The sequence below is a fragment of the Lithobates pipiens genome, unplaced genomic scaffold (assembly GCF_037356315.1).
Source record: "Lithobates pipiens isolate NorthernLeopardFrog02 unplaced genomic scaffold, aLitPip1_a1.2 Scaffold_16, whole genome shotgun sequence".
Lineage (NCBI taxonomy): Eukaryota > Metazoa > Chordata > Amphibia > Anura > Ranidae > Lithobates > Lithobates pipiens.
In genome coordinates this window covers 182,566,061-182,589,748 of record NW_027507748.1, presented here as the reverse complement: position 1 = coordinate 182,589,748, position 23,688 = coordinate 182,566,061, and the positions used below count along the sequence as shown (strand labels likewise).

The 23,688-nt window shown below is 38.5% G+C and overlaps 1 protein-coding gene across 3 annotated transcripts in view; it reads left to right on the top strand.

Moving 5' to 3' along the window:
• Window positions 1-1,795: 1,795 nt before the first annotated feature.
• Window positions 1,796-23,688, top strand: part of NLGN4X (neuroligin 4 X-linked) — a 476,850-nt gene continuing 454,957 nt past the window's right edge. For 2 of the 3 annotated variants that reach the window (XM_077480817.1, XM_077480819.1), the window contains exon 1: window positions 1,796-2,214. The gene's annotated coding sequence lies outside the window, so the exon portion shown is untranslated. The remainder of the gene's footprint in view (window positions 2,215-23,688) is intronic. The other variant, XM_077480821.1, reaches the window with a different exon arrangement.

Genomic DNA, 23,688 nt, shown 5'->3' with positions numbered 1-23,688 from the left:
AATTTAAAAATTTAAATAAAAAAGCTGTTCTTATCAGTTGCCAAGAAGAGGCACTGTGTTACTGCCCCAACTATGGTGGAGGTTGGGGAGGTGGCTATGCAACTCCTCTGGTGTAATGGTACCTAGATGGTTAGCATCGGTAGCAACCAAAATCGGGGTGCCCATATGTCATTAGATGGCCGAGCTTAGGTTCTACCAGAGAAATCCCGAAGGGTACTCCTGGTAGAGATGGGGACTGCACTGGTCTGGCCAAAGGCCAGGTCCCGAAGAAAGCCTATGGTGCATGTGCCCCTGGAGTGACAGCCCAGGGGTTCCGTAATCTCACTGTGAGTGAGGGTCACTTTGAGTTATGGCACATAGGTCACTGCACAATTCACACTTTTTTAACACCTGCCTCTTGAGCCAGACATTTTGGCTAGGACCAGAGGAATTTTTATTCCTGGCCGGAATGTTACCATTGTGTATTATACAATGGCACCATAGCACTTTCTCTACTTCCCTTTTAACCACTTTTCTGTTGTTTGTTGTGTCCGTCACTTTATGTCTTTTATTTTTTTTGATTGTTGGACATGTACACGTTTCACATTTGATTAGTAGAGTGTAGGTCCTCAGGCCTGCCCTGAACGTCTTGGGAGTGGGTGGACATGGCCTTCTGGCTTGGTTTGCCGCTCAGGGGAGCCCCACCTAGTACTTGGGGTGGTCTGTTTCTGCAGACCTCCCAGAGAATAGGATCCATCTAGTTTCGGCCAGATGGACCATGGGAAGTACCCTAGTCTCCTTCTGGAGCCTAAGAAACCAGGGGATCAGGGCAAAGGTCCTTTCTCTTCAGAGGAAGACACCCTGTGCACTTTTTGTGTCTCACTTTTTGTTGTGCACCTTTTTTTGCCCTGGGTGGGGTTTTTGGAGTGTGTTCACACACCACGGCTTAAAAAAATGGATTTGATTGACATCAGCGAGAGCCAATGGCTGTGATGCTATCAATCTATCCAATCAGGACCTGAGTCACCAACTAGAGCTGGTGTGCTCGTCCCCGTCGTGGGAAAGACCAGGTTCAGGTAAGTAAAAGGGGGCTCTGGGGGTTGCTACATCAAAGGAAGTTTTTCACCTTAATGCCTAGAATGCACTAAGGTGAAAAACCCTGAAGATTTACAACCCCTTTAAATGCAATAGGGTTTAATAGAAAAAAAAAATAATAAAAGCTGAAACTGTTTTTATTTCCTTTAGCTTCTATCCTTATTTTCTTTTTAGACTTTAGACAAAGGCAGACAGTGTTATTTTTGTGCTTGTAATCTGGGTTAAACTGTCAAATTGAATGCTGGTACATTTTAGGAAGCCTTATCATGGGCAAGGCGCCAGGGTAAAAATCCACACAGAACATAGTAGCATACAACTAATAGAGACCTAATTATAAAACAGACATCTTCCTGATTTCCAATGGTTTTTTTTTTATGCTTGCATAGCTACAACAAAACCACCAACAACAGCAAATATCTCTATATAGTTATTGTTATACTTATATCATTTGTATTCATATTCCCTGGAAAATTAATGAACCAATTTGAAAGTCCTTTAGCTGTTTACTAACATATTTACATGGTTCCCCCCTTCACAATATAATACACCCTATCTCTTCAGACAAGCAAACAACCTTGATGATTCTATTCCATTTGAATTGCACTAGAATTAGCTGCTCTTTGCAATAGGTTGTAGATGTAGATATGGTTTCTGTAGTGATGTTGCAGACTGCAGCAATCTATTGGCTGCTGGCTTTGTAAATTTCATTCAGTTTGCTCCAATAGCTGAAGGAGAACGACTGGTACAGCCTGGTCCTCTCTCCCTCCTCAGCTTCTCTTTTCCTTGCAGATCGGGCTCTCTCTCTCTCTGTCTCTGCATAGGCAATCGGAGCTCTTTACTCTCCAAACCTCCTCTGCTCAAGCTGATTGTAATGAATTTTCATGCTGAACGACTATACAGCACTTGCTTTCCCCCTGCCATCAAGACAACCCTTTGTTTTCTGGCTGTTGCATTCCTTTGGACTGCAAGACCTCCCTGGATTTCAACAAATATCTCTGTGTATTTGCAGATGTAAAAGGAGCCTGCTTTGCATCAAGCAGTTCGATTAAGGATTTCCATTTTGCAGGATTTGGCTGAGCAGAATACACTGTTGTGCATAATCTCTCTCCCTCTCTCTCTCTCTCTCTATGCTTTGTCAAGGTAAGATGCTTAGCAGACTTTAAAATGCATTGTGTGTGCTAGTTAAGCTAACTACGCTTGCAAAGAATGATCAGGCTAAACTGCAGTCCTTTATTAGTGACTACTTTTCCCCTATGGCTGCGAGTCAATACTTTTCTTTTTTTCCCCCTTGTGCTCTGAACAGTGTCCTATTCAGAGACCAATATATGTGTCCTATTCAGAGACCAATATATGTGTCCTATTCAGAGACCAATATATGTGTCCTATTCAGAGACCAATATATGTGTCCTAGGCAGTAATGGTCATTTTGCTGCAGTCGCCTGTTTTAAAAGGACCATGGTTTAGTGTGTGTGTGTGTGTAGTGTTTACAAAGTAGCAGATCAGACCTATAAAAATAAAAAATACATTTCATCCTACAATCCTAGAAAAAAAAAAAAAAAAAAATCACTGCTGTGTGATATCTGTGGGGAAGCCCGTTTGTCATGTTGGTTAACCAAAGGAAACAAGGATTATTGTTGCTATATCCTGTTACAGCAGAGATACTCTATCTGATCATTTGATACACTTTGGCTTGGATGTTGCAGTGCCAGAGCTTCTTCTTTTTTTTTTTTTTCATTGCCACAGTGGTATTGTAGTTCATCTTCAGTATTCAGGGCTTTAGGTGGCTTTAATCCTTAATACGGCGTTGTTAGGAAGCGAGATGTGATATTTTTAAAGGATATTGTGCAGTGTGCACTCATACGCTTGGGTATAGAATCTATGGTGATGATTTTATTGCTAGACTGCACCTTGCATATTGCAACACATTGCTTGCCATTCTGAATGTGTAATGCATATTGGAACAGAACGTGCTTTACAATCTGAGTCTGTCATTGCTACTAGAAAAAGAAGTTTAAAAAAAAAAAAGATGGAAAGCAAAATGATCCCTCCAAAAGTATGCCCAGCCCCCCCAATGGTGCATCAGAGGTTTTACGACCCCCCACCACTTAAATACTGTGATTGCAATTCTTCTTCATAACTTGATTATTGCCTACCTCTTAGATACCACACCCCCATAAATGACGGGTTCAGTACCCACCCCCCCCCCCCCACCCCACCTTATTTTAAGCTGCATGGTTGATCTGATCTTGCAGACATTAGCTTGCATTGCATGACACCAAGAAGAAAAGGAGACTTTGAGGTCCCCTGCTGCCTTTCATGCAGTGGTATCTAGAAAGTAGCTATTGACTAGCCAGCCTTAGATCCTTTATGTGACCAACTACAGCAGGACAATATAATGTGGCTTGAATAACATATATAGTGCAAAAAGGATGCATTTTTTTTATTTTTTTCCCCTTTTTTGGGATTTTTTTTCTCTTTCTTTTTCCCAACATAGGAGCAACACAAGATCCATGTAATGCTTAATGAAGCTTCATTGTATGGAATTTCAGAAGATACACTGTTTCTATAATGCAGCATGGACTAGTTTGATGCACTATTTTGTCCTATCTGTAACATTGTGCCTTCTGTACTGGAGACCTTTTAAGACACATAAGCAGTTCTCTGTGTACTTGCCTGAAGTCAGCTATGGCTGTATTGATCCTTATCACTTGCAGATATTAAATGAACTCAACAAAGAAAAGGATACTGCTTGTGGTCTTTTTACCAATCATTTGAAGATTTGAGCTTTTAAACATTAGTTAACATTGATGTTTGTCTACTTGCTTCCACAAGTGATCATTGCAGCAACCTATCATGAAATCCCATGGCATATGGACCTTCTGAATCATGAAATGGCAATTGACGGGTGTTTGTATGTAGCTAAATCATGGGCTTCACTGACATTAATCGACCGCCCACTGTGAAATGTGACATTACTCAACCCTCTCTGCTAGGATTTGTCACGTATTGTGACAATAAACGATCTTCAGCAGAGGTCAATCCGTGCTGGACCTTTATAAAGTACATTTTGCTCTCAGGTTCTCTGTAGATTTGCCTATCATTGATGTTTAAGGTAAATTAACATAGTGAGATCAGTTAGTGACAGGAATAATCCTGTTGGAATAATCCATGTATATTTCCTAAGAAATGTAAAGTAAAATGACTGGAAAGAGTGGGATCATTAATGATAACTCTTCATTTGATGTAAATAATAATCAGACATTATTAACTCAAATACGATTACATTTTTTTTTACAAACATTACAATTTTTTTATTGATCTTGTCTAGCTCTTCTGACCATCTTTAGATCATAATAAATACTGAAACAGGATCTTTTATAGCTACAAGGAACAACATCTGTCCTGTTAAGATTAATCCACAAGGTGGTAGTGTGTACACTTCATTTTCAACATTCTCTGTAGTGGTCACTTATCTGAAAGATGTAGTTAGATGTATATACAGTAAAAGGTCTCACAGAGAGCCATTTATTATATATGTAAAGTCCAATACCTGTTTCATGACATCCATTACTCAGTCGAGGCCCTCTGAGTCACATATTTAAAGCCAGCACAGTCAATCTAGTGGTGAAAGTGTATTGGAAAGCTGGAACACAGTTACCATTTACAGGCTAACCAGAATTTCTAATCTATATTTGTCTGACTGCCATAGAGCACCATGCTAAATTTATATTAACCCCCCCCCCCAAAAAAAAACCTCACTTCTTTTAGATTACAGTCCTGTTTAAAGATTTATTAGCAAATATATTTCTAAAATACTTAGAAATATTTGTCTACCCTTGCATAGAACATCCAGCCACCTCCTGAATGATTAGGTGTTGACTTTGCTAATTAGAAATCTGTTCCTCAGATTCGAGGGTATTATGTTATTGCAATGAAATTATTGACAGCTATTCCCAACACAGTTTCAGAGGATTTCCCATTAGTCTTAAAGTTCAGGACATCAATCTTACAAGAAATGCAAATGGAAGTCAATGAATAATTGCCAAAGATATTTGAAATACACTATTTTATCTGTATGTTTGAACAGGGCATCAGTATTCACTGGGGATCAAATACATGTTAGTGTCTTTCCGTAGAACTCACTGTAGCAGTGTGTTCGTGTGTGCCTGCGTGTGTAGCTGTGCATGCGTGTGTGCGTGTGATATTTTTAATATTTTGCATATTGTATTCCATACAATTTACATGGCTTTAGCATACAGAACAATATACGATTATGCTGAATGTGTCAAGGTCATTTGTAGATTTTATCATACATTAATTTAAAAAGTAAATTACTTGCAATATACTGAAATTCACATATGTGTCTAGATTTTCATTTCATATAAGGTATAACATATTTATGGGGTAACCTCAGTTCTGCAATAGTAACAGTTTGTGTGATTTATGAATTCTACAGCTTTTCCCTTGATGTTCAATTCATTTTTTTGCTCTTATTCTACAACCTACTTTATAAAAAGACATAGAATCTGAGTAGTTACTGTAGGCAACACAGTAGTAGATATTTTTCTAGTGTGGTACAGATCTCAGAATGAGTTACATGGTAATGCTTACGCTGTTGAGCAGTTTAACCTTTTGTTGGCAGTCAGATCATTACCATATTGATACATTTTAGATTAATAGATTACCAATAAGAGTTTTAAGTGCTTTGTAAGGTGTAAATTAACCATGTAGACCTCTTAGGTTATCCTGTAACTTGCAGACCCAAGGGCCCCAAAAAAATGTTTACATATTGGCTTCCGTATATGTCTTACTTGTATTTGTTGCAGTCCTTATAAAAAATATTTTGAGTCCATTTGCTCACATTATGGTCTATAGTTTAGCAATTGCTTGTCAGGAGTTCTTTGACATTTAATGCTTCCTGTATAAAATTACAACAATCCAATCAATGTATGCCAAAACAAATCATTTTAAATAATAATTCATTGCTTTGTTTTGTGTCCAGTTTAATTGTCTATAATATATGAGATGGCAAATGATATACTTTACCTTTAGAAACCACTCTGCGGTCCCTTTTTATTATTTTATTTGGCCTGACGTATGGTTGCTGAGCTGCTTACTCTGTTGTTGAATATGTTTTTTTTTTTTTTTTAAATAACCTTAAAGCTGAATTCTAGACAGACCTAAAATACACACATTAACACATCTGCATAATTATAATATATCTTCAAATGTATTTTTTATTTAATTCAAGCCATACAGCTATCTGCATTTGACCTTGTATCAGCCTCTTACAGTCCCTGTACAGATGGGCTGGAGTGTGAGAAAAAGAAGCAGTACAGGGAGTCAATCACTTAATTTACATAAAAACTGCATGCCAATAGGAGGATAATGCAGAGTGATAGAGAAATAAGATCTCTTTTTACTGTGCAGTCACAAGTTGAGGAGGGTCTAGGATGACCCAAACTCAGAGGAAGTGGGTTTAACGATTCTGGCCATTGGAATATTTGTATGGGGACCTAAAAAAGTACTGTAAAGGAAATCTCTGGATTGGAAGTGCATTTTTCAGCACATTTAGGCTTTATTTTATATTTAAGTGACATATATATATATATATATATATATATATATATATTGTACTGGAGTTTTGCTTTTGCTTTAATGCATTTTAGTGTTTATGGTGTGTGTATGATATATTGCTGTCATATTTTATTCCATAGTGTCATATGATATTTGGGCATTCAGAAGCCTTGTAAAAAACGATGTTGTTGTTTTTTTTATAAGATAATGCAAACAGCAATAATGCTAGATAAAGTATAGTAACCAATAGCAGCCAACCAGAGCATGTTTCTTTCACCAGTGTTTCTGCAGTTCTTGAATCTATATTGTTGATTTCAAAGCCTTAGCGAAGCTTTGATTCTATTTATATTAGTCCAGTGCAAATACCATTTGTATATTTATATCCAAATCTATTTTTTAAAAACAATATAAAAATATGCTTTAGCTAAAAAAAAAAAAGCAATCACTCTTAGTATCTATGTTTTGTATCACTAAACTTAATTAGGGGTTGATACTTGTTCATGGCAGCAGGGGTATAATCTATGTCTTTCAGAATTGTAGAGTGGTTGGGTTTAATTGAGGGTAGGTAATTGCAAACATTTAACACAAGCCTTATGAGGAAACATTTTTATAGTTCAATGGTGTACTAATTGACTGGGTAAATTCTGCATACTTAACAGAGTAGTCAAGCTCCTGTTTTTGACAGATTCCCAATATAACCCCCTCGGCTCTTCTAGAAGAACAATCTGCCTTTCATGTTACGTAGTCATTCATAGTGACACAGTCACCTGGAAACAAGAGGAAGACAATTCAGTCCTGCAGGCTGCCAAGAAACATATTGGTCTGTCATTTTCAGAATTAAGCTGATTAAAAAAAGACTTGTTGCTGTAAGTTGCCAGTCTAAATATCCTATAAGAAGCCTCCTAATAAAAGGCTAGGTGCAAGCTTGCAGCTGGCAATAAGCCACATACGTAGATCAATATGGAGCTCTCATTTCAAACAGCAGCACTTCTCTGTCACAGTTCAGCTCAGGTGCACTCAAGCAGTGTTTGTAAAGCATTTATGCTCTGAGCCATTTCGATCCCTACATTTGACAGGGTTATGTACTCAACTCTGTCACCTTTTAATAGTTCTCATTCTGTTTGCTTTATCACTGTTTTCAGGATCTAAATGACAACAATCTTGTCTGTGATTCGCATCACTTAATCATTGCAATCTAATGTTTATTAGCCCATTACTAAAAAAAATCCAAACACGACGTGCCCTATGGTTAATAATAAAGTGTATGTAAAATAGTCATAATACAGCTTTCATAAATATGTAAGATGACACATTTATTTTAGCAATAAGTACACTGTTCAATTTGAAAGGGGAGTTGCACTTAGCAAAAAAAAAATTCCCAGGAGCTTAGTGAATGTGGTGACACATAGCCCTTCTAAGAAAACTCAATTACAAAAATGCTTTTTTGCTTGCTCAATCAACCCTAAGTGTTCTATATATTAAACCTGAAGAAAAAATAATAATACCATGGTAATCCAATGTCTTCACAACTTTTGAAATCCCTGGCTTAGAGTTCTATGATCACAACCTGTATGCTTGTTTTGGGTTAGTGTATTATGCTATTGAATTAAGGGACATCTGATCAATTGATACATTAAAATAGAGGTCAACAATAGCAACACTCTCAGTGCACATCCCTTAAATATATAGGGTTCCTGAATGTTTTTAGCATTGTATTATAAACTGCAGAGCTATTGAGCAAAATCTAAAAAAAAAAGTGTTCCCATACAAACCACAAAAAAGCCTAATTGAATTTTAAAATGAACCAATTGAACGTGGGAGCTACTGATTTTTGTGAATTTGCATTCTTCAGTTAGTCATTATCCATCATTATACTTCACAATTTAGTGGGTTATGAAAGGAGATGAATGTGTACCCAACACCTGATATGCCCATGGTCAGTGACTCACCAAGCAGTGAAGAAAAGGTAAGGATGGCATCCCTGCAGAAAATATCTTTAAAAGAAGGAAGGACAGCTCCAGTACTTCAAACCTGATATGTTCATTTTAAACAACAGATTAAAGAATTTGCAACAAAGAGGCAAAGTTTTAGCAAAAAGGCCACAAGAAATAGAATATTATTTTATTTTATTTTAGTAGGAGTGTAGTTCTGTATAGATAATCAAATGCTGACATATTAATTTCAACCACATTCAGTCCTTGGGCCTTACCGATATATAAATAGCCTAAGGTTGAAGTGGGCTTACCAGGATCATGGTTAAGGCTATAACCATGATCTTGGTAGTTTCTTTTCAGCTGGCAATTCTCTTTTATGTAAAAGTGATCTAAGCAGCTATAGAGCTGGATCATTTTTACAGGTGGCGAAAGGGGGTCCCATTTCCTGCCAAAATTACCGGGCTATTCTGTCTGATCAGGAAATCTGGTAAGGATAAAGAAAATAAATAATAACATCTCATGCACACATAGGCCCCACACATATATGCAAATGGTGATCGTACCACATAAGTTGAAGCAAGAGGAATAATTCTTCACCAGACCTGTGTAAATCTAAACTGGTAACCTGTAATTATATATATAAACATATATAGCCTTTACATCCTCTATATGTACATTACTGATATCCTCTTACTATTATCCAAAAGAATGTAGGTCTGTAGTTATCTCACAGTCTAAGTTCAGAATGAAGTTCAGAATGTGTTCTGTGTGATTATTTAACCACTTGCTTACTGGGCACTTAAACCCCCCTCCTGCCCAGACCAATTTTCAGCTTTCGGCGCTGACACACTTGAATGACAATTTCGCGGTCATACAACACTGTACCCAAATGAAATTTTTATAATTTTTTCCCACAAATAGAGATTTATTTTGGTGGCATTTAATCACAGCTGGGGTTTTTATTTTTTGCTAAACAAACAAAAAAAAATTGAAAATTTAGAAAAAAAAAAATCATGTTTGTTATAAAATTTTGCAAACAGGTAATTTTTTTGCTTCATTGATATGCGCTAATGAAGCAGCACTGATGTGCACTGATAGGCTGCACTGATGGGCACTACGTCAATAGACGTAGTCATGGCAATGCAGGTCTGCGCTGTAGCCGTCATTCGGCTATAGCGCGGATCTCTAGAGGTTAAAAAATGACAATCTAAGTTCCAAAAAGCATGACAGTAAATCATTAGAAAAAAAACTTTTATGGCTATATAAAATAGATAGGCAGACCTGTTGAATTATTACAGGGCCTGTATGCTTACTAGAGTAGTTGACTGGAACCTACATGCATCCACTAAACAATGGGTAGAATTAGAAGAACAGTTAGCAGAAACACCCCTAGCGACAGCACCATGGCTACCCTCCAAACACATCCCAAACACAGCCTCCAAACATATTCTTATAGGCCCCACTTTGCGTTGCTTCCACAAAGCATGCTCCAACTCGCAACTAGCAACAATACCGGGCTCCATGACCCCAATCCGAGCCAACCCAGATTTTCCTCCCCGAATGTCCCCAAACTTTTTTGCTTCTGTGTGGCCACACAAACATATGAGAGTAAAGCACTTCTTTCAGGCAAACTCTTTCACATCACGAGAAAGGCTAGCATCACAAATGAAGGATCAGAAATTCCCTCTATGGCCATATCTGCAAATACAGCATTTTCTTTCAGACCCCAAACACAGGCCACATTGGTCCAGATCCCTTTCTCCATTTGAAGCACTATGCCTGGAGTGTGCACCACAAGGACACCTAATTTCTTACATATATCAGCTCCTTTTTAGTAAGCATCCAAGGAAACACAAAAACTGCCATTATTGGGAGAAAGCACTCGCGATTACCATCACAGAAGACCAATGGGAACAAATATTTGAATATACTCTCAAGGGCTCAATAAACGTATCCACTCAAGAAAATGGATGCAAAATTCTCAACCGCTGGTACAGAGTCCCAACCCTCATTAACAAATATTCACCAACCACCTCAAACTTATGCTGGCGATGTAAATCCGAACCTGGCTCCCACGTCCACATATGGTGGTCCTGTCCCATACTTCAGAAATTCTGTCAGGAGGTTCACAACTTAACGTCAAAGATAACTTCATACTCTTTGGAATTCCCCCCCGCACAACTATTATTACATCACACCACATTATCTAGACGGACATATTTTAGGTCCTTAACAATGCACTTGTTGAATGCAGCAAAAATGTGCATCCCTGTTCTTTGGTGCACCTCCATGCCTCCAACAATCAAAGAATGGTTCATGAGGATCAATAGAACTGCTGAAATGGAAGAACTTATAGCCATCTCACAGGAAAACATTACTAAACACAATTCACGTTGGGCCTGCTGGGCCCACTTCAAAACTACCCCAGACTACGCATGCACCATGCAATTAAACACTAACTAAACAAGCGCGACCTATCACCCCCTTGACTTTACGCATAAAAAACATATGGGGGATGGGGGAACGGGTCAAAGTCTGGGGCTAGACTGGCGGCTATTGCCCCCCCGACCTGTCCGGTTCCTCCCTCTCCTCCCCCCATCTGCTCCCACCTTCTAATCATACGAACACCCCTTCTACAAATCCAATTCTTAAGTGCAAAAGATCTCCTCCCTTACTCCACCCCCCCTTCACCCAGCCCCCCCTTACTCATCCAACGGATATAACCAAATAAACCAGCTGGACTGGTAACCTAAATGCTTCTACAAAACATGAGACACGTGACACACGAAACTCTGGACTGAATCCCAGACGCATGTCTATCCATCCTACCTTACCACAAACACTCTAAAGACCTATGTGACGCATTCCTCTGAATCAGAATCTAAATCGAGACTCCGACAGCCTACAAACACATACTTATAGTCACAGAATGCAAAAGATTCTTTTTTTTTTTTTTTTTACACAAATTTTATTGAAAAGTAACAGAACATTACAATCAAAATTGAATCGCACAGTGACGTTAACATTGCAACACGATATCTTAAATGTAAGCAAAGATACATAAGAGATTGCAAAATTCACAAGGATTGAACAGTTACAATATAGGATGTTTTAGACAAGAATGAAAAATTGTATTCGTCAGATAAGGCGAAAAGAGAACCAAAGCGTATATAAAGATAAAATAACAACATTCTTGAGGAGGGAGGGGAAGGGGGGGAAAGGAGAGGGAAAAGAGAAAAAGAAAAGAAAAGAAAAAAAAAGAAGAAGGGGGGGGGGAGTTTATATTTAGGCGTAGTGGCAGGAGGGAAGATTAGGCAGTGGGGAAGGGTGAACAGCGACCTGCGCTGTATGAGTATCTCGAGTGTAAAAACATAGATTGCTGACAGAGAATCGGCAGAAAATAATACTTAAATAGACGATTTGTATTCCTGAGTATCTTTAAAGGCTAGCCATTTTGACCAGGTTGAGGTGAATTGTAGCATTCTTTTTTGCGAGATACTGATAAGCTCTACAATAGTTTCAATAGAGGTGATCCTTCTAAACCATTCTTTTTTCGTTGGGATTGAAGTTGACCTCCAATGGAAGGGGATGCAGTGTCTAGCAGCGTTTGTCATTATCATCACTAGGGATTTCAAGTATCTCTTTGAGGGGATTGTGTTGTGGTGCAGTAGAAAGTGGGCAGGGTCGAAATCTAACGGTTCTGAGGTTATAAATGTAATGGTTTCATGAACCATTTTCCAAAATGGTTGGATATGAGTGCAAGACCACCATATGTGGAATAGTGATCCCACTTCACCACTGCACCTCCAGCACTTGTTGGAGATCTGGGGGTTGAATTTCTGTATGGTGCTGGGTGTTCTATACCATCTGGTTAGAATCTTAAATCCGCACTCCTGAGTAGCGACATTGAGTGAGCCTTTGTGAGCGTACATGAAAATATTTTCCCAATTTTTATTAGTGAATGAAAGGTTGAGGTCGTTTTCCCAAGCTAGGCAGGATGAGAAAGAGAATTCTAGACCCTCGTCGAATAATGAGTTATAGATAATTGAAATATTGTGTCTTTGAGGGTGCATACCTGAGCAAAGAGTTTCAATGGTCTTGGGGGGCTTGGAACTCAGAGTTGTCAATACTTCCGTGGAGAGGAAATGTCTTATTTGAAGGTACGTCCAGTGGGAGATTAGTCTCGGGTCGTTGTCTTTATTGATTTCCTCAAGGGGAAGAGGTTTCCCGTTGTGTAAGAAATGTTTGATCAGTACATTTTTGTGGGGCCAGTTTGCTAAGAAAGTTTTTTGTTTGTTTCCCGGGGGGAAGTCGGGGTTGTCCCTAAGAGGCGTTAGGGAACTGATCCAAGGGGTGGAGTCACTTTTTTTATACGTGTCATGAAATATTGCTAACGTGGGACCGATAAGGGGATGAGATTTAATCTCTTTTGAGTGGTATTTGGGGCTTATCCATGGAAGATGACTGATAGAGAAGGGGAATTGGGCTTGTTCTAGTGATACCCAATCCTTGATAGGCTGGTGTAAATTCCAATCAACTATACGTGTGAGCATAGCTGCTTGGTGGTACTTTTTCAGGTCCGGGAGGGCAATTCCACCTTTGTTTTTTGGGAGAATTAATCTTGTGTATTTGATTCTAGGAGGTTTACTCCTCCATATAAAGGCGGTACACGCTTTGCGAAAGGCGGCAAAGAAGGAAGATGGTAATCTGATAGGGATCGTTTGCATAGCGTAAAGGAATCTGGGAAGAATAGTCATTTTTATCAATGAGGCCCTACCAAACCATGAAATATTGAGGGAGTTCCATCTTATAAGGTCTTCTTGTGAGTCTTTTAGTAGGGGTAGAAAATTAAGTTTGAATAGGTCAGTTAAATTTGAGGGTATTTCTATCCCAAGATAGGTAATATGTTTAGGAGACCACGTGAATGGGAAATTTTGCTTACATAGTTCAACATCAAAAGATTCTACCACACTGTTCACTCAATTATCGCCTCTGGTCGTACAGGATAACTTTCTCATGTAAACACGATCACATGTCATATGCTCCTTACAGCTGATACTGTTACGGTTATTCTGGAACTTGTATAACATGTTTGCATTCTTAATATAATGTCATTTTGCATATACTGTTGTATCTTTTCAAAAAGAAAACTTCACTGCAGCCTGAGATTTTATTGAAAAAGCGCTTATGTTCTTTGTACACGTGAGTTTGATAATTTTTTATTAAATTACTTGAAACGAAAAACGGAGTTACACTATTGTGGTCCCTGCTTTCTTCTTTTATATCTATCCCATTACCTATGATGATTTATGTGGATGGAGACATACTGTAGAGGAAATAGCCACACTTGAAAGTCTTCCAGAAAAGGACAACACCGAAAAAGCCTATGTATATCTACAAGCATATATGATCCTCCAAATATAATTTTGAGTAGGATCCATTAAATCTGGTAAGCCCCCATTTTATGTGGTGGAGGGTTCACGCGGTGATTGTGCGATCATTCCTTGGAGAAGGTGTAGGACTGTTTTCACTTCATCGTATCATACACAGAAAATTTGGAAAATTTGGAGAACTTTTCACTTGTTTTCACGTTGTTTTCCTATTTTTTGATATATATTTTTTCATATATTTGTTTGGACATTCTAGCTTTAATTATCATATACAGCAAAGAGTGTTTAAATGTATTTATTTGTTTGCACAGTCTAATGTATGCACTGATTACATTGGTCACATTGTAATGTGGTAAAAACAAATAAGCGCTACACTGTTTTTCACAAAATTTACTGTTGTACCTTGACAACCTGTAAAACTATTTCTACTTACCTTCAATAAAAACGTTAATGGAAAAAAAAATAGATAGGCAGATATCATAAACTGCGAACCCTGAAAAATAGAGAAAACAAGGTTGAATAAAAATACCAAGCTTTATGGTGATTAGTCACAACTGTATTACAATTCACCTATCCAACAAATCATGATGTCCTTTTGTTCTTTATAAAGTAGTATTATCAACCACAGGACTATCAAGTATATTATCTAATGATATACCATGATTCGTTAATTTGAAGGTATCCATAAGTTAATTATTCTGCTGAGGCAGGCTGATCTGACCCTAGGCAGATATAAAAAAAAAAAACGTAAAATTAATCCAGGCCTCCAATTATTATTATGTTAATAAATGAAGGCAGTGTAAGTATCACATTTCCACTTGGTATCCTTTGCTTTAACTGGGGTATGCAACACTCTATCAAGAAATTCCAAACTGGTTCTCTGCTTTGCAAAACTTTTGCTTTAACTGCGGTATGCATCTAAGTTTTTGTTTTTAATTTGTAACTTGGCACAGTTGTAACTTGTTAAATGATGGATTCCCACCTCCTTTTGGACTTTGGCCTGTGTCTCTCTGGAAATTCCTCCCCCAAATTTGATGTGTTCCTTATCTGTCCCTATTCAGGGTGTGAAAGATTTCCTCAGTTGATCATCTCTGTATAAATTGAGTTGTGCATATGGGGGAAGTCAGCGACGGGGTTTAGGTGGAGTAATTTTTGCAGCTATGAGTAATTTTCTGCAGGAGTAATTAGCAGTTGAACACAGCAGTTTAACTAAAGCAGGGTAACGAAAGCAGCAAGAAAAGATCACACAGAACTCTAATTCACTCTGGATTGACCACAGACCACCACTTTGGAAGGCATCCTGCAAGTCGGAATCCTATTCCCACTACCCTTTATTATGTCCCCTCTACTCTGCCTTATAATACTAATTTCCTCTGCTTTCAAATTCTCACTTCCTTTCCTCTCTTCTCCACCCCAAAACTTGTACATATCACCATCATGTCTACCCTCTTCTTACTACTGCTCTCATCACCTCCTGCTAATACCTAACCCACCTGCTGACCCTCACACAAAGACAGGGAAGCACGTGCACTCATACACCTCCCACTCCCATCTTACTTATCTCACCCTCCTTCTTCTGCTAACCTCCGGGGATATCTCTCCTAATCCCGATCCTCCAGTATCTGACCCCTACACCCAGCACCCTCCCTCCTCCAGCATCAGCCACAATTTTCCCAATCTTACCATGATCCCCCTGGTCACAAAAAAACACCCTCCCCTTCTCATGTTCCCTCTGGAATGCCCACTCTGTCTGCAATTAGCTAACTTCTGTCCATGATCTTTTTGTCTCCCACTCCCTTAACATTCTTGCAATCACAGAAACATGGATTCAAGAGACAGATTCTGCCTTGCATGCAGCCCTGTCCTATGGAGGCCTGCACTGGACTCACGCACCCAGACCCAGTGGATGGAAAAGAGGTGGAGTTGGTTTGCATCTACCCCCACTGAGCACTTTCAAATCCTGTCTACCCCTTCTTCTCTATCCTTCCCGTCTTTTGAGAAACATTGTATTTTTCTATTTTTTCCAAGGAGAAATCCTCTAAGGATTGCAGTGATCTATCTCCTGGACCAGTGCCACGCTTCCTTGATGACTTCTTTTCCTGGCTACCCTACTTTCTCTCCTCTGCAATACCCACTATTATCCTTGGTGATTTCAACATCCTCGCCAATGTTAGCAGCCCAGCCGCATCCCAATTTTTCAACTTAATCTCACCCTTTGATCTTACACAATGGACACAGTCCCCCACTCACTCTGATGGTAATACCCTCGACCTTGTTTTCTCCCATCTTTGCACCCCCTACAACCTCAACAACACCCCCTTTTCTCTCTCTGAGCACAACCTCATTACTTTCACAATGTGCTTGTCTGCAACCACCTGTCCCACCAAGCAGAAAACAATTACCCGCAGAAACCTTTACCACTTTATTCCTTCTCTTTTCTATTCTGCAACTAACAACCTCCATGACAAAATCTCACCCCTGTCTTGCCCCGACCTGGCCACCTCTCTCTACAACAGTTTGCTTTCATCCTCACTGGACTCAGTTGCACATCTCACTACACAAAATGTCAGGCCCCAACTATTACAACCTTGGCAGACAGACAACACCAGAAACCATAAGAGACATAGCCGAGCACTGGAACAAGTGTGGAGTTAATCCAACTCCCAGCATGCACTCACCAATATAAATCTGTCTTCTTAAAATACAATTCCTCCCTCTATGCTGCCAAACAAACCTAATCTGTCCTCCAGTCCTTGTCGTCTCTTCTATACTTTTAACGCTTTACTTTCTCCACCACTATCTCCACCCAGTAACTCGCTCACTGCTCATGAGATTGCCAATCACTTTAAAACAAGATTGATGCAATTCGTGGGGACATCTCCACTGCACAGACTTCTAACCCACTTAACATACCCTGTACTAATCCAATCTCAACACTCTCCTCTTTTGACTTAGCTACTAGAGAAGAGGTCTCCAAAGTTTTCTCAGAAGCCCGCCTTACTACTCTCTACTGGCACCTTCCCCCACCTCTAAAACATGCCCTGATCACCCCCATACTTAAAAATCCCTTACTGGATCCGACCAACCTGAACAACTCAAGACCCATCTCCTTGCTCCCATTTGCATAAAAACTTTTACAATGCTCGCTTAGTTTACAACCATCTTAGCTCCTACCTAACTGACAACAACCTTATTGACCCCTTACAGTCTGGCTTCCGCTTGCTGCACTGCACTGAAACTGTCCTACTGAAACTCATTTATTACCTACTAACTGCTAAAACCAAGTACCACTACTCCATACTCATACTACTCGACCTCTCTTCAGCCTTTCATACTGTTGCCCATCCTCTTCTCCTCAAAAAACTCAAAAACTCTCTCCTGGCTCTTCTCCTACCTATCACAGCTCTCCCTCAGTGTGACCTATAACTCTGTTTCCTCCACTACACTTCTGTTTACAAACACAGATCCATGGTCATGCTCTGTTTTGAGCGATCACTAGTGCCCGGTGGACATTGCAGCAGCCATGCACAGGCATCGGCTTCTCTGGGATGTGGTGGGTTTGCGTGCACCCCCTATACAGCCAGGAAGCCGAGGATGTCATATGGCACCCACCTAGGATAGGAGATCCTATCTGTGGATGTCATATGACAATGGGCGGCATTGAATATTGACACAGTCTTTTTAAAAACAAAATTTGGATCGCTTTTATTCCTATTACAAGGAATCTGATCCAGGGTTCAACAGGAAGCAGCACTTTGCAAGCATGTTGGAACCTATACACTACAAAAAATTATCATATCTTCAGCATTGATCACCTAGAATTTAGCAGCAAGGAACCTCATTCATCATAATGATTTTTACAAGCCATTAGAAAAAAAAATCCCTTGCAATAGAAAAAAAAGCATTGCATGACCTCTTAAATATGAGATCTGGGGTCAAAAAGACCCCAGATCTCATATTTACACTAAAATGCAATAAAAAAAAAGAAAAACATGTCATTTGAAAAAGGATTTTAAAAAAATACCTTTAAGAGCATCCAGGCAGTGAGGTTACAGGGTGTGATCATCTCTGCCACTACCGACGGCTCCCGTAAGCGGCGGAGGAGAATGAAGCATGGCGGGAGGGGGTTGGGCACCTCTCCTGCCACCGATAAAGTGATCTTGCAGCAAATCCACTGCAGAGACCACTTTTATCTGAAAAAGAAAGGCGCGCCATTCCCAAAAATACCAGGGTTATGGCCGCTAGCTGCAGCCATAAAAAAGGTATTTAGCGTCAAAGTACCAATGTATGAGTGCGACAATTTGCGTGAAGTGGTTAAATCACCTTTGGCTTAACAAAATTATTTTGAAATGGTACTCTTATAACACACACAGTCTTTAATTTCAGAAAAATGTTTACAGTTCGAATTCAACTAGAATTCAATGTAAATTTCGATTTGAATTTCAATTATAATTTCAGAAATTCAGACGAATTTCATTCTGTTATTTGGAGCATTCTGTAAACTTTGTTTATACTGTAATTTGGGTATTCGAACATATCCAAATCTTCGAATAACAAAAAATCGTATTCGAAACAAAACAAACGGCACATGTCTAATAACTTCCTGTTATTAGAAATGGTCTATTGCTTGGTGCTTTCATAGGGCATGATGTGCTCCACTAATTTGCAACTCAGACTTCTTTTGTTTTTTGTAAATATATGTTTTTTAGAATGCAATACAAATGCTTTAGGATCACCACCAGTATGAAGCTGTCCATGTGAACTATTACTTGTGGTGGTAGTTCTGGAAATGTATCAACAGTACTAAATATATTACTTGTTCCACTTCTACTTCAACTGATGCTACTAATAAAAACTAGCCAATTCTGTGTGCTTGCTTTTCAGTTCTGTTTTAATTTCCTATAGTTTATTATATTATTACTGTATAAAGACTGTATAGTACTGTATGTGTATTTTTAGAAATTGTAACGTGGAGGGTCATTTTACTCACTGCATGTGGTAATACTGTTCTAGTATTGAAATTAATTACCCATAAATTGTTTTTTTTTATCATTTCATGAAGATGATATTAAGCTATATATTGTATTGCATATTACCATAATTGCATTTGCTAGACTTCTAAGCTGGGATCTCAGCTCTGAATATAATATAGTAAGACAAACACTATACAGCTGTTATTATAATTTTATGTAGTAAAAATAATGTAAATGTTTGTTTTAACTTCCAATCAAAGTGGGCTTTGGTAGGTTACATAGGATAAATGTCCTTTATTATATTAGGCCTGTAACATGGATAAGTTATGGGTAAAAATATTTATATAAACACTCAGTAATTATACAATCCCATATAATAATTTACCTTGCTGATACTTTTTACACATGGAAGGATAATAGGTGTATGTTCACAATCATACACTGATTGTACAAACCTGATGGATAAACATGTGTAGCTTTGGGCCAAAATTGGCACAAGCTTTATTATTCTCTAAAGACAAGTGTCCCACTAAGGGGGGGGCAAGTAAGATGAAATAGGGTGATGGGCATAACAGGTAACATGCATCTTACTGTGCCTGTGATACAGGGAAAACTAAAGCAAACATTTTGCTCATGTACTCATAAAAAGCTATTCAGTTCAATACTAGGGAAAACAAATTGATTTGTCAGTCATAAGTTGCTGTGAATCTGATCCAGGGTTCACCAGGAAGCAGCACTTTGCAAGCATGCTGCAACCTATGCAATACAAACAAATTATCATATCTTCAGCATTGATTACCTAGAATTTAGCAGCAAGGAACCTCATTCATTATAATGATTCTCACAAGCCATTAGAAAATCACTAATACTGCTCTGTAAGTGATTTTATAGTTTGATTGTAATATTTATTGAGCAGTCAAGGTGGACAGCTCCAAGACCAAAGACATTAAAAACCAACGAGTTTATGATGGGTAATGAATTTTATAGCTTACAATTTATTTAACATGTGGATTTTGCTAAAACAACATGTTATAGGCTTGAAATAAAAGTACAAAATAGGGGACCTAACCACCCCTTGTCCTTTAACGTAATCTACTAAAAACTACTACTTTTGGTCACTTTAAGTGGGGTTTCCATTTCCAAACAAGTCTATGTGAATGCAAAACCTATTTGAAGCAGGTCAGAAGAAGGTTGACTGTAGGTCACCATTGAGGGGGTTTCACCTCACTTTCTGCTTTATAGTACACCCATCACAAAGGCAATAAGTAATCTCCCAGATGAGGAAGTAGACAGCAAACTTTGAAAAAGTTTCTTGAAGTTCCAAAAGAAAAAAAGGTCTAGTGGTTGAACATTAATGGAACCCACTGAAAGTAGCACTGTACTGTTTTTCCAGTGTAAACTCAGTTTTATCTATACAACTCTGCTTGTGTACAATGTTTTCATATGTGATCTACTTAGCCCAGACATGCTTCAAAATGTCGATCATCACTGTCAACAATATTATTCACATTGGTGGTGCAATTAATATGCAGTTATTTCCAGTCATTTTCAGCTGATAACATTGTTGGTGAAAATGTCCTAATGTATGGCTATTATATATAAGATTATGGTCATTTTTTTTAGACCACCGACATGCAAATAAATCTGTACTATATTGTAAAGGTGTACCGCCAGATATTGCCCCACCAAATTGTCTGTCTAGTGTTAATCACCAGTATTATTGTTTTCTTGGGAGATGAGGCAGCAGGATTTATATATAGAAAGGCTTTTCAAAGACGTGTTCAGAATAAAATAGAATGGATGATCAACTAATGTCAATAAGATAGCATCTCTACAGAATGCTACTCAAAATGTCTGTACATCTTGTAACATGGCAGATCACTGCTCTTTCCAGTCTTAGTATTTTACAGACATTTGCAATTCAATAATCATATATAATTGCCAACAATTAAATGGAAAGTTTCAGTGTATAAATTAGTGAATACAGCAAGCATAAATTATATTTGTTAAGTGCAAATTCAAACATTAGTCAGGCACAAGCTATATGAATTTTACTAATTTGCACTGTAGGTAAATCTGATAATCACAATACTGTATATGGAAATGCATATCATTTTTAGTTTAAATTGCTGGCATTAGCAAAGAGTTGCTGTTTTAGAATGCATACAGGCATACCCCACTTTTAAGTACATAATGTTTTTTTTTTACTAAAGCTGGAAAGTAAAAAATCAGGCTCACTTTTGTGTAGAAACCGATGAGCTTCTAACCCCAGCTAGTTCAATTAAGCCTGGTAATAAAATCTAGAAGCTGATTGGTTTCTGTGCAGAAGTGAGCCTGATTTTGCGCTTTCCAGCTTTAGTAAATAAACCCCATTGTGTACTTAAAAGTGGGGTATGCCTGTATATACTTTTTCTAACTAAAAACCTGGAGACCGATTCCTGTTTAACATATTTCACAGATTTTTGCTACCAAACCCTAATGGAGCCAAAACAAGCACTCCCTCTCTACAAAAGGTTTTCTAGATCAGTAGAAGTTTTTATTTGTTTATTTATTTATTTTTACATTTAAAGCCTTGCTCCCTAGGACTACAACTTGTATAAGAGCAGTGTGCACAGCAAGCTATTGTGATGCATTTTCAAAGCCTTTGGCAGGCATTGGGCAGCTTTGTTGAAGCCTTTTAAAGCATATTCTAGCTCTGGAGAGTGAGGTTAATCAAAGGTCTCGATAGGAATGCTGTCAGTCAACAAGCTTTTAACACGCTTTAAGCATTGTTGAAAACTCCTAGCAGCTCATTTAAAGTGATAGTCAACACATCCATTAAGATGTGAGCTGTAAAGGGTAATTTCACTTTTTCATCCACAAGATGAAGGTAACCTAAATCCAAATATCTTGGACACTCCACTGGACCCCACTATATATAGCAGCCAGGAAGCCTCCTGCTGCCAGTGTAGCAGACCATACAATGCACTACAATACAAAACCCCAGAGTGAGTATCCATCATAATGCAATAGCTAGTACTTTTTGGTCAGTGCATACATGGGGCTATGTTGACCAATAAGTAGCACATATGAGGCTTCTTCTTCTGGCAAGGAGTGGAAGAAAGAGGTGCTTCTCTTTGGTCAGTAGTATAATGTGGTTACACTGACCAACAAATGTTTGTCATTACAAACATGATGGCTACTCACTCTGAGGCTGTGTTTTGTAGTGTTACAGTGTGTGGACCACTACAGCAGCAGTACGGGGCATCACAGCAGCTATATGTAGTGGGGTTCAGAAGAATGACCTGGATATGTGTAGTTAGTTTATCTTTACAGTTTACAATGTAAACTTACCCTTTACAGGATTTAACAAAGCTTCTTCAAATTTTACTGAAAGCTTTGCAAATGCTTTGTAGAAGCTTGCTGTACACACTGTTCCTATACATGTTGAAGTAAGGCCCTAAATTGGAACGAAACTCTCCTATCCTTTTGCAGCTCAAGATAGCACCATCCTAGACTCTATTTATATTTGCATTTGCCATGGTGTCGCACATGTGATCAGCTATGACACAGCCATTTTAGGATTTAAAAATTTAGTAGAAAGCATACTGGCAACTGGGACAACACCAGAGGCATGCCTAGAATTTAGTATATATGGTGCATGTTCTAGTAGCCAGCGTATAAAAAAAAAAAAAAAAAAAAAAAAATACTGGTATGTTTGAAAAAGGATTTAATAATGTTTGTTAAAACCCTTTTTAATGTGAGATTTTCTGGGGAAACAGTTCAGCTGGTGGATAGTAATGGAAAAAAACTGTGTCACTTATCTAATAAATAATAGCTCCCATCTAAAAAACAATGTTAACTTTAAAAAAAAGCAAACGTGATATCATGAAATATATAATCCCCAGCATACATCAATTATTCACTAAACTAATAAATTCACTGTGGAGTATAAAGAATCAAACCATGATATTGCAAATAAATAGACCTAAATTGATTACTAAACAAATATACCTTATGCAGTTATAAAGTGACAAAGCACCTCCCTGTCCCTACTGTAAATAGGTCCAAGTTCTAACATATAGTTTTATGTTCATAAACACCCAAAAAAGTGCAAAATCCAAAAATTCAAGTGCTCCATGTCCAGCAAAGTATTGTACTTCAGCATTTGTTCCTCTTAGCCCTTGTACACATGGTCGGACATTCCGACAACCAAATCCGTCGGATTTTGTCCGAAACTGTATATACACGGTCGGACAAAGTTGTCGGAAAATCAGATCGTTCAGAATGTGATGACATTATTTCGTTACGTCGGGACTACATTCAGGCTAGTAGCCAATAGCTTTGGTGTAGGAATTTGATCTGAGCATGCGTGGCACTTTGTCCGATCGGAATTCTCTACACATGATCGGGCAAGGTCCGATCGGATCATGTTGTCGGAAAATTTTACCGACAAGTTGGAAAACTTGGTCCATCGGATACTCAGTCGGAAACAGTCCGATGAAGACCACAGATTATCCGACAAAACGGTCCGATCGGACACATTCCGTCGGAATCTCCGACCGTGTGTACAAGGGCTAAGAGTGGCTTGCCAGAATATGTTGACCTCTTATAATAAGAAAGACAAACTGTGCTTCAGATTATACACTCTCGCTTTTTGGTCAGATCTTGCCACTGATTATGCATTAGGGTTAATATTGTATTAAAGTATATTCCTCATCAACCAGCAGAAACAGTTTCTAAAGTGTATGCTCCAATCCT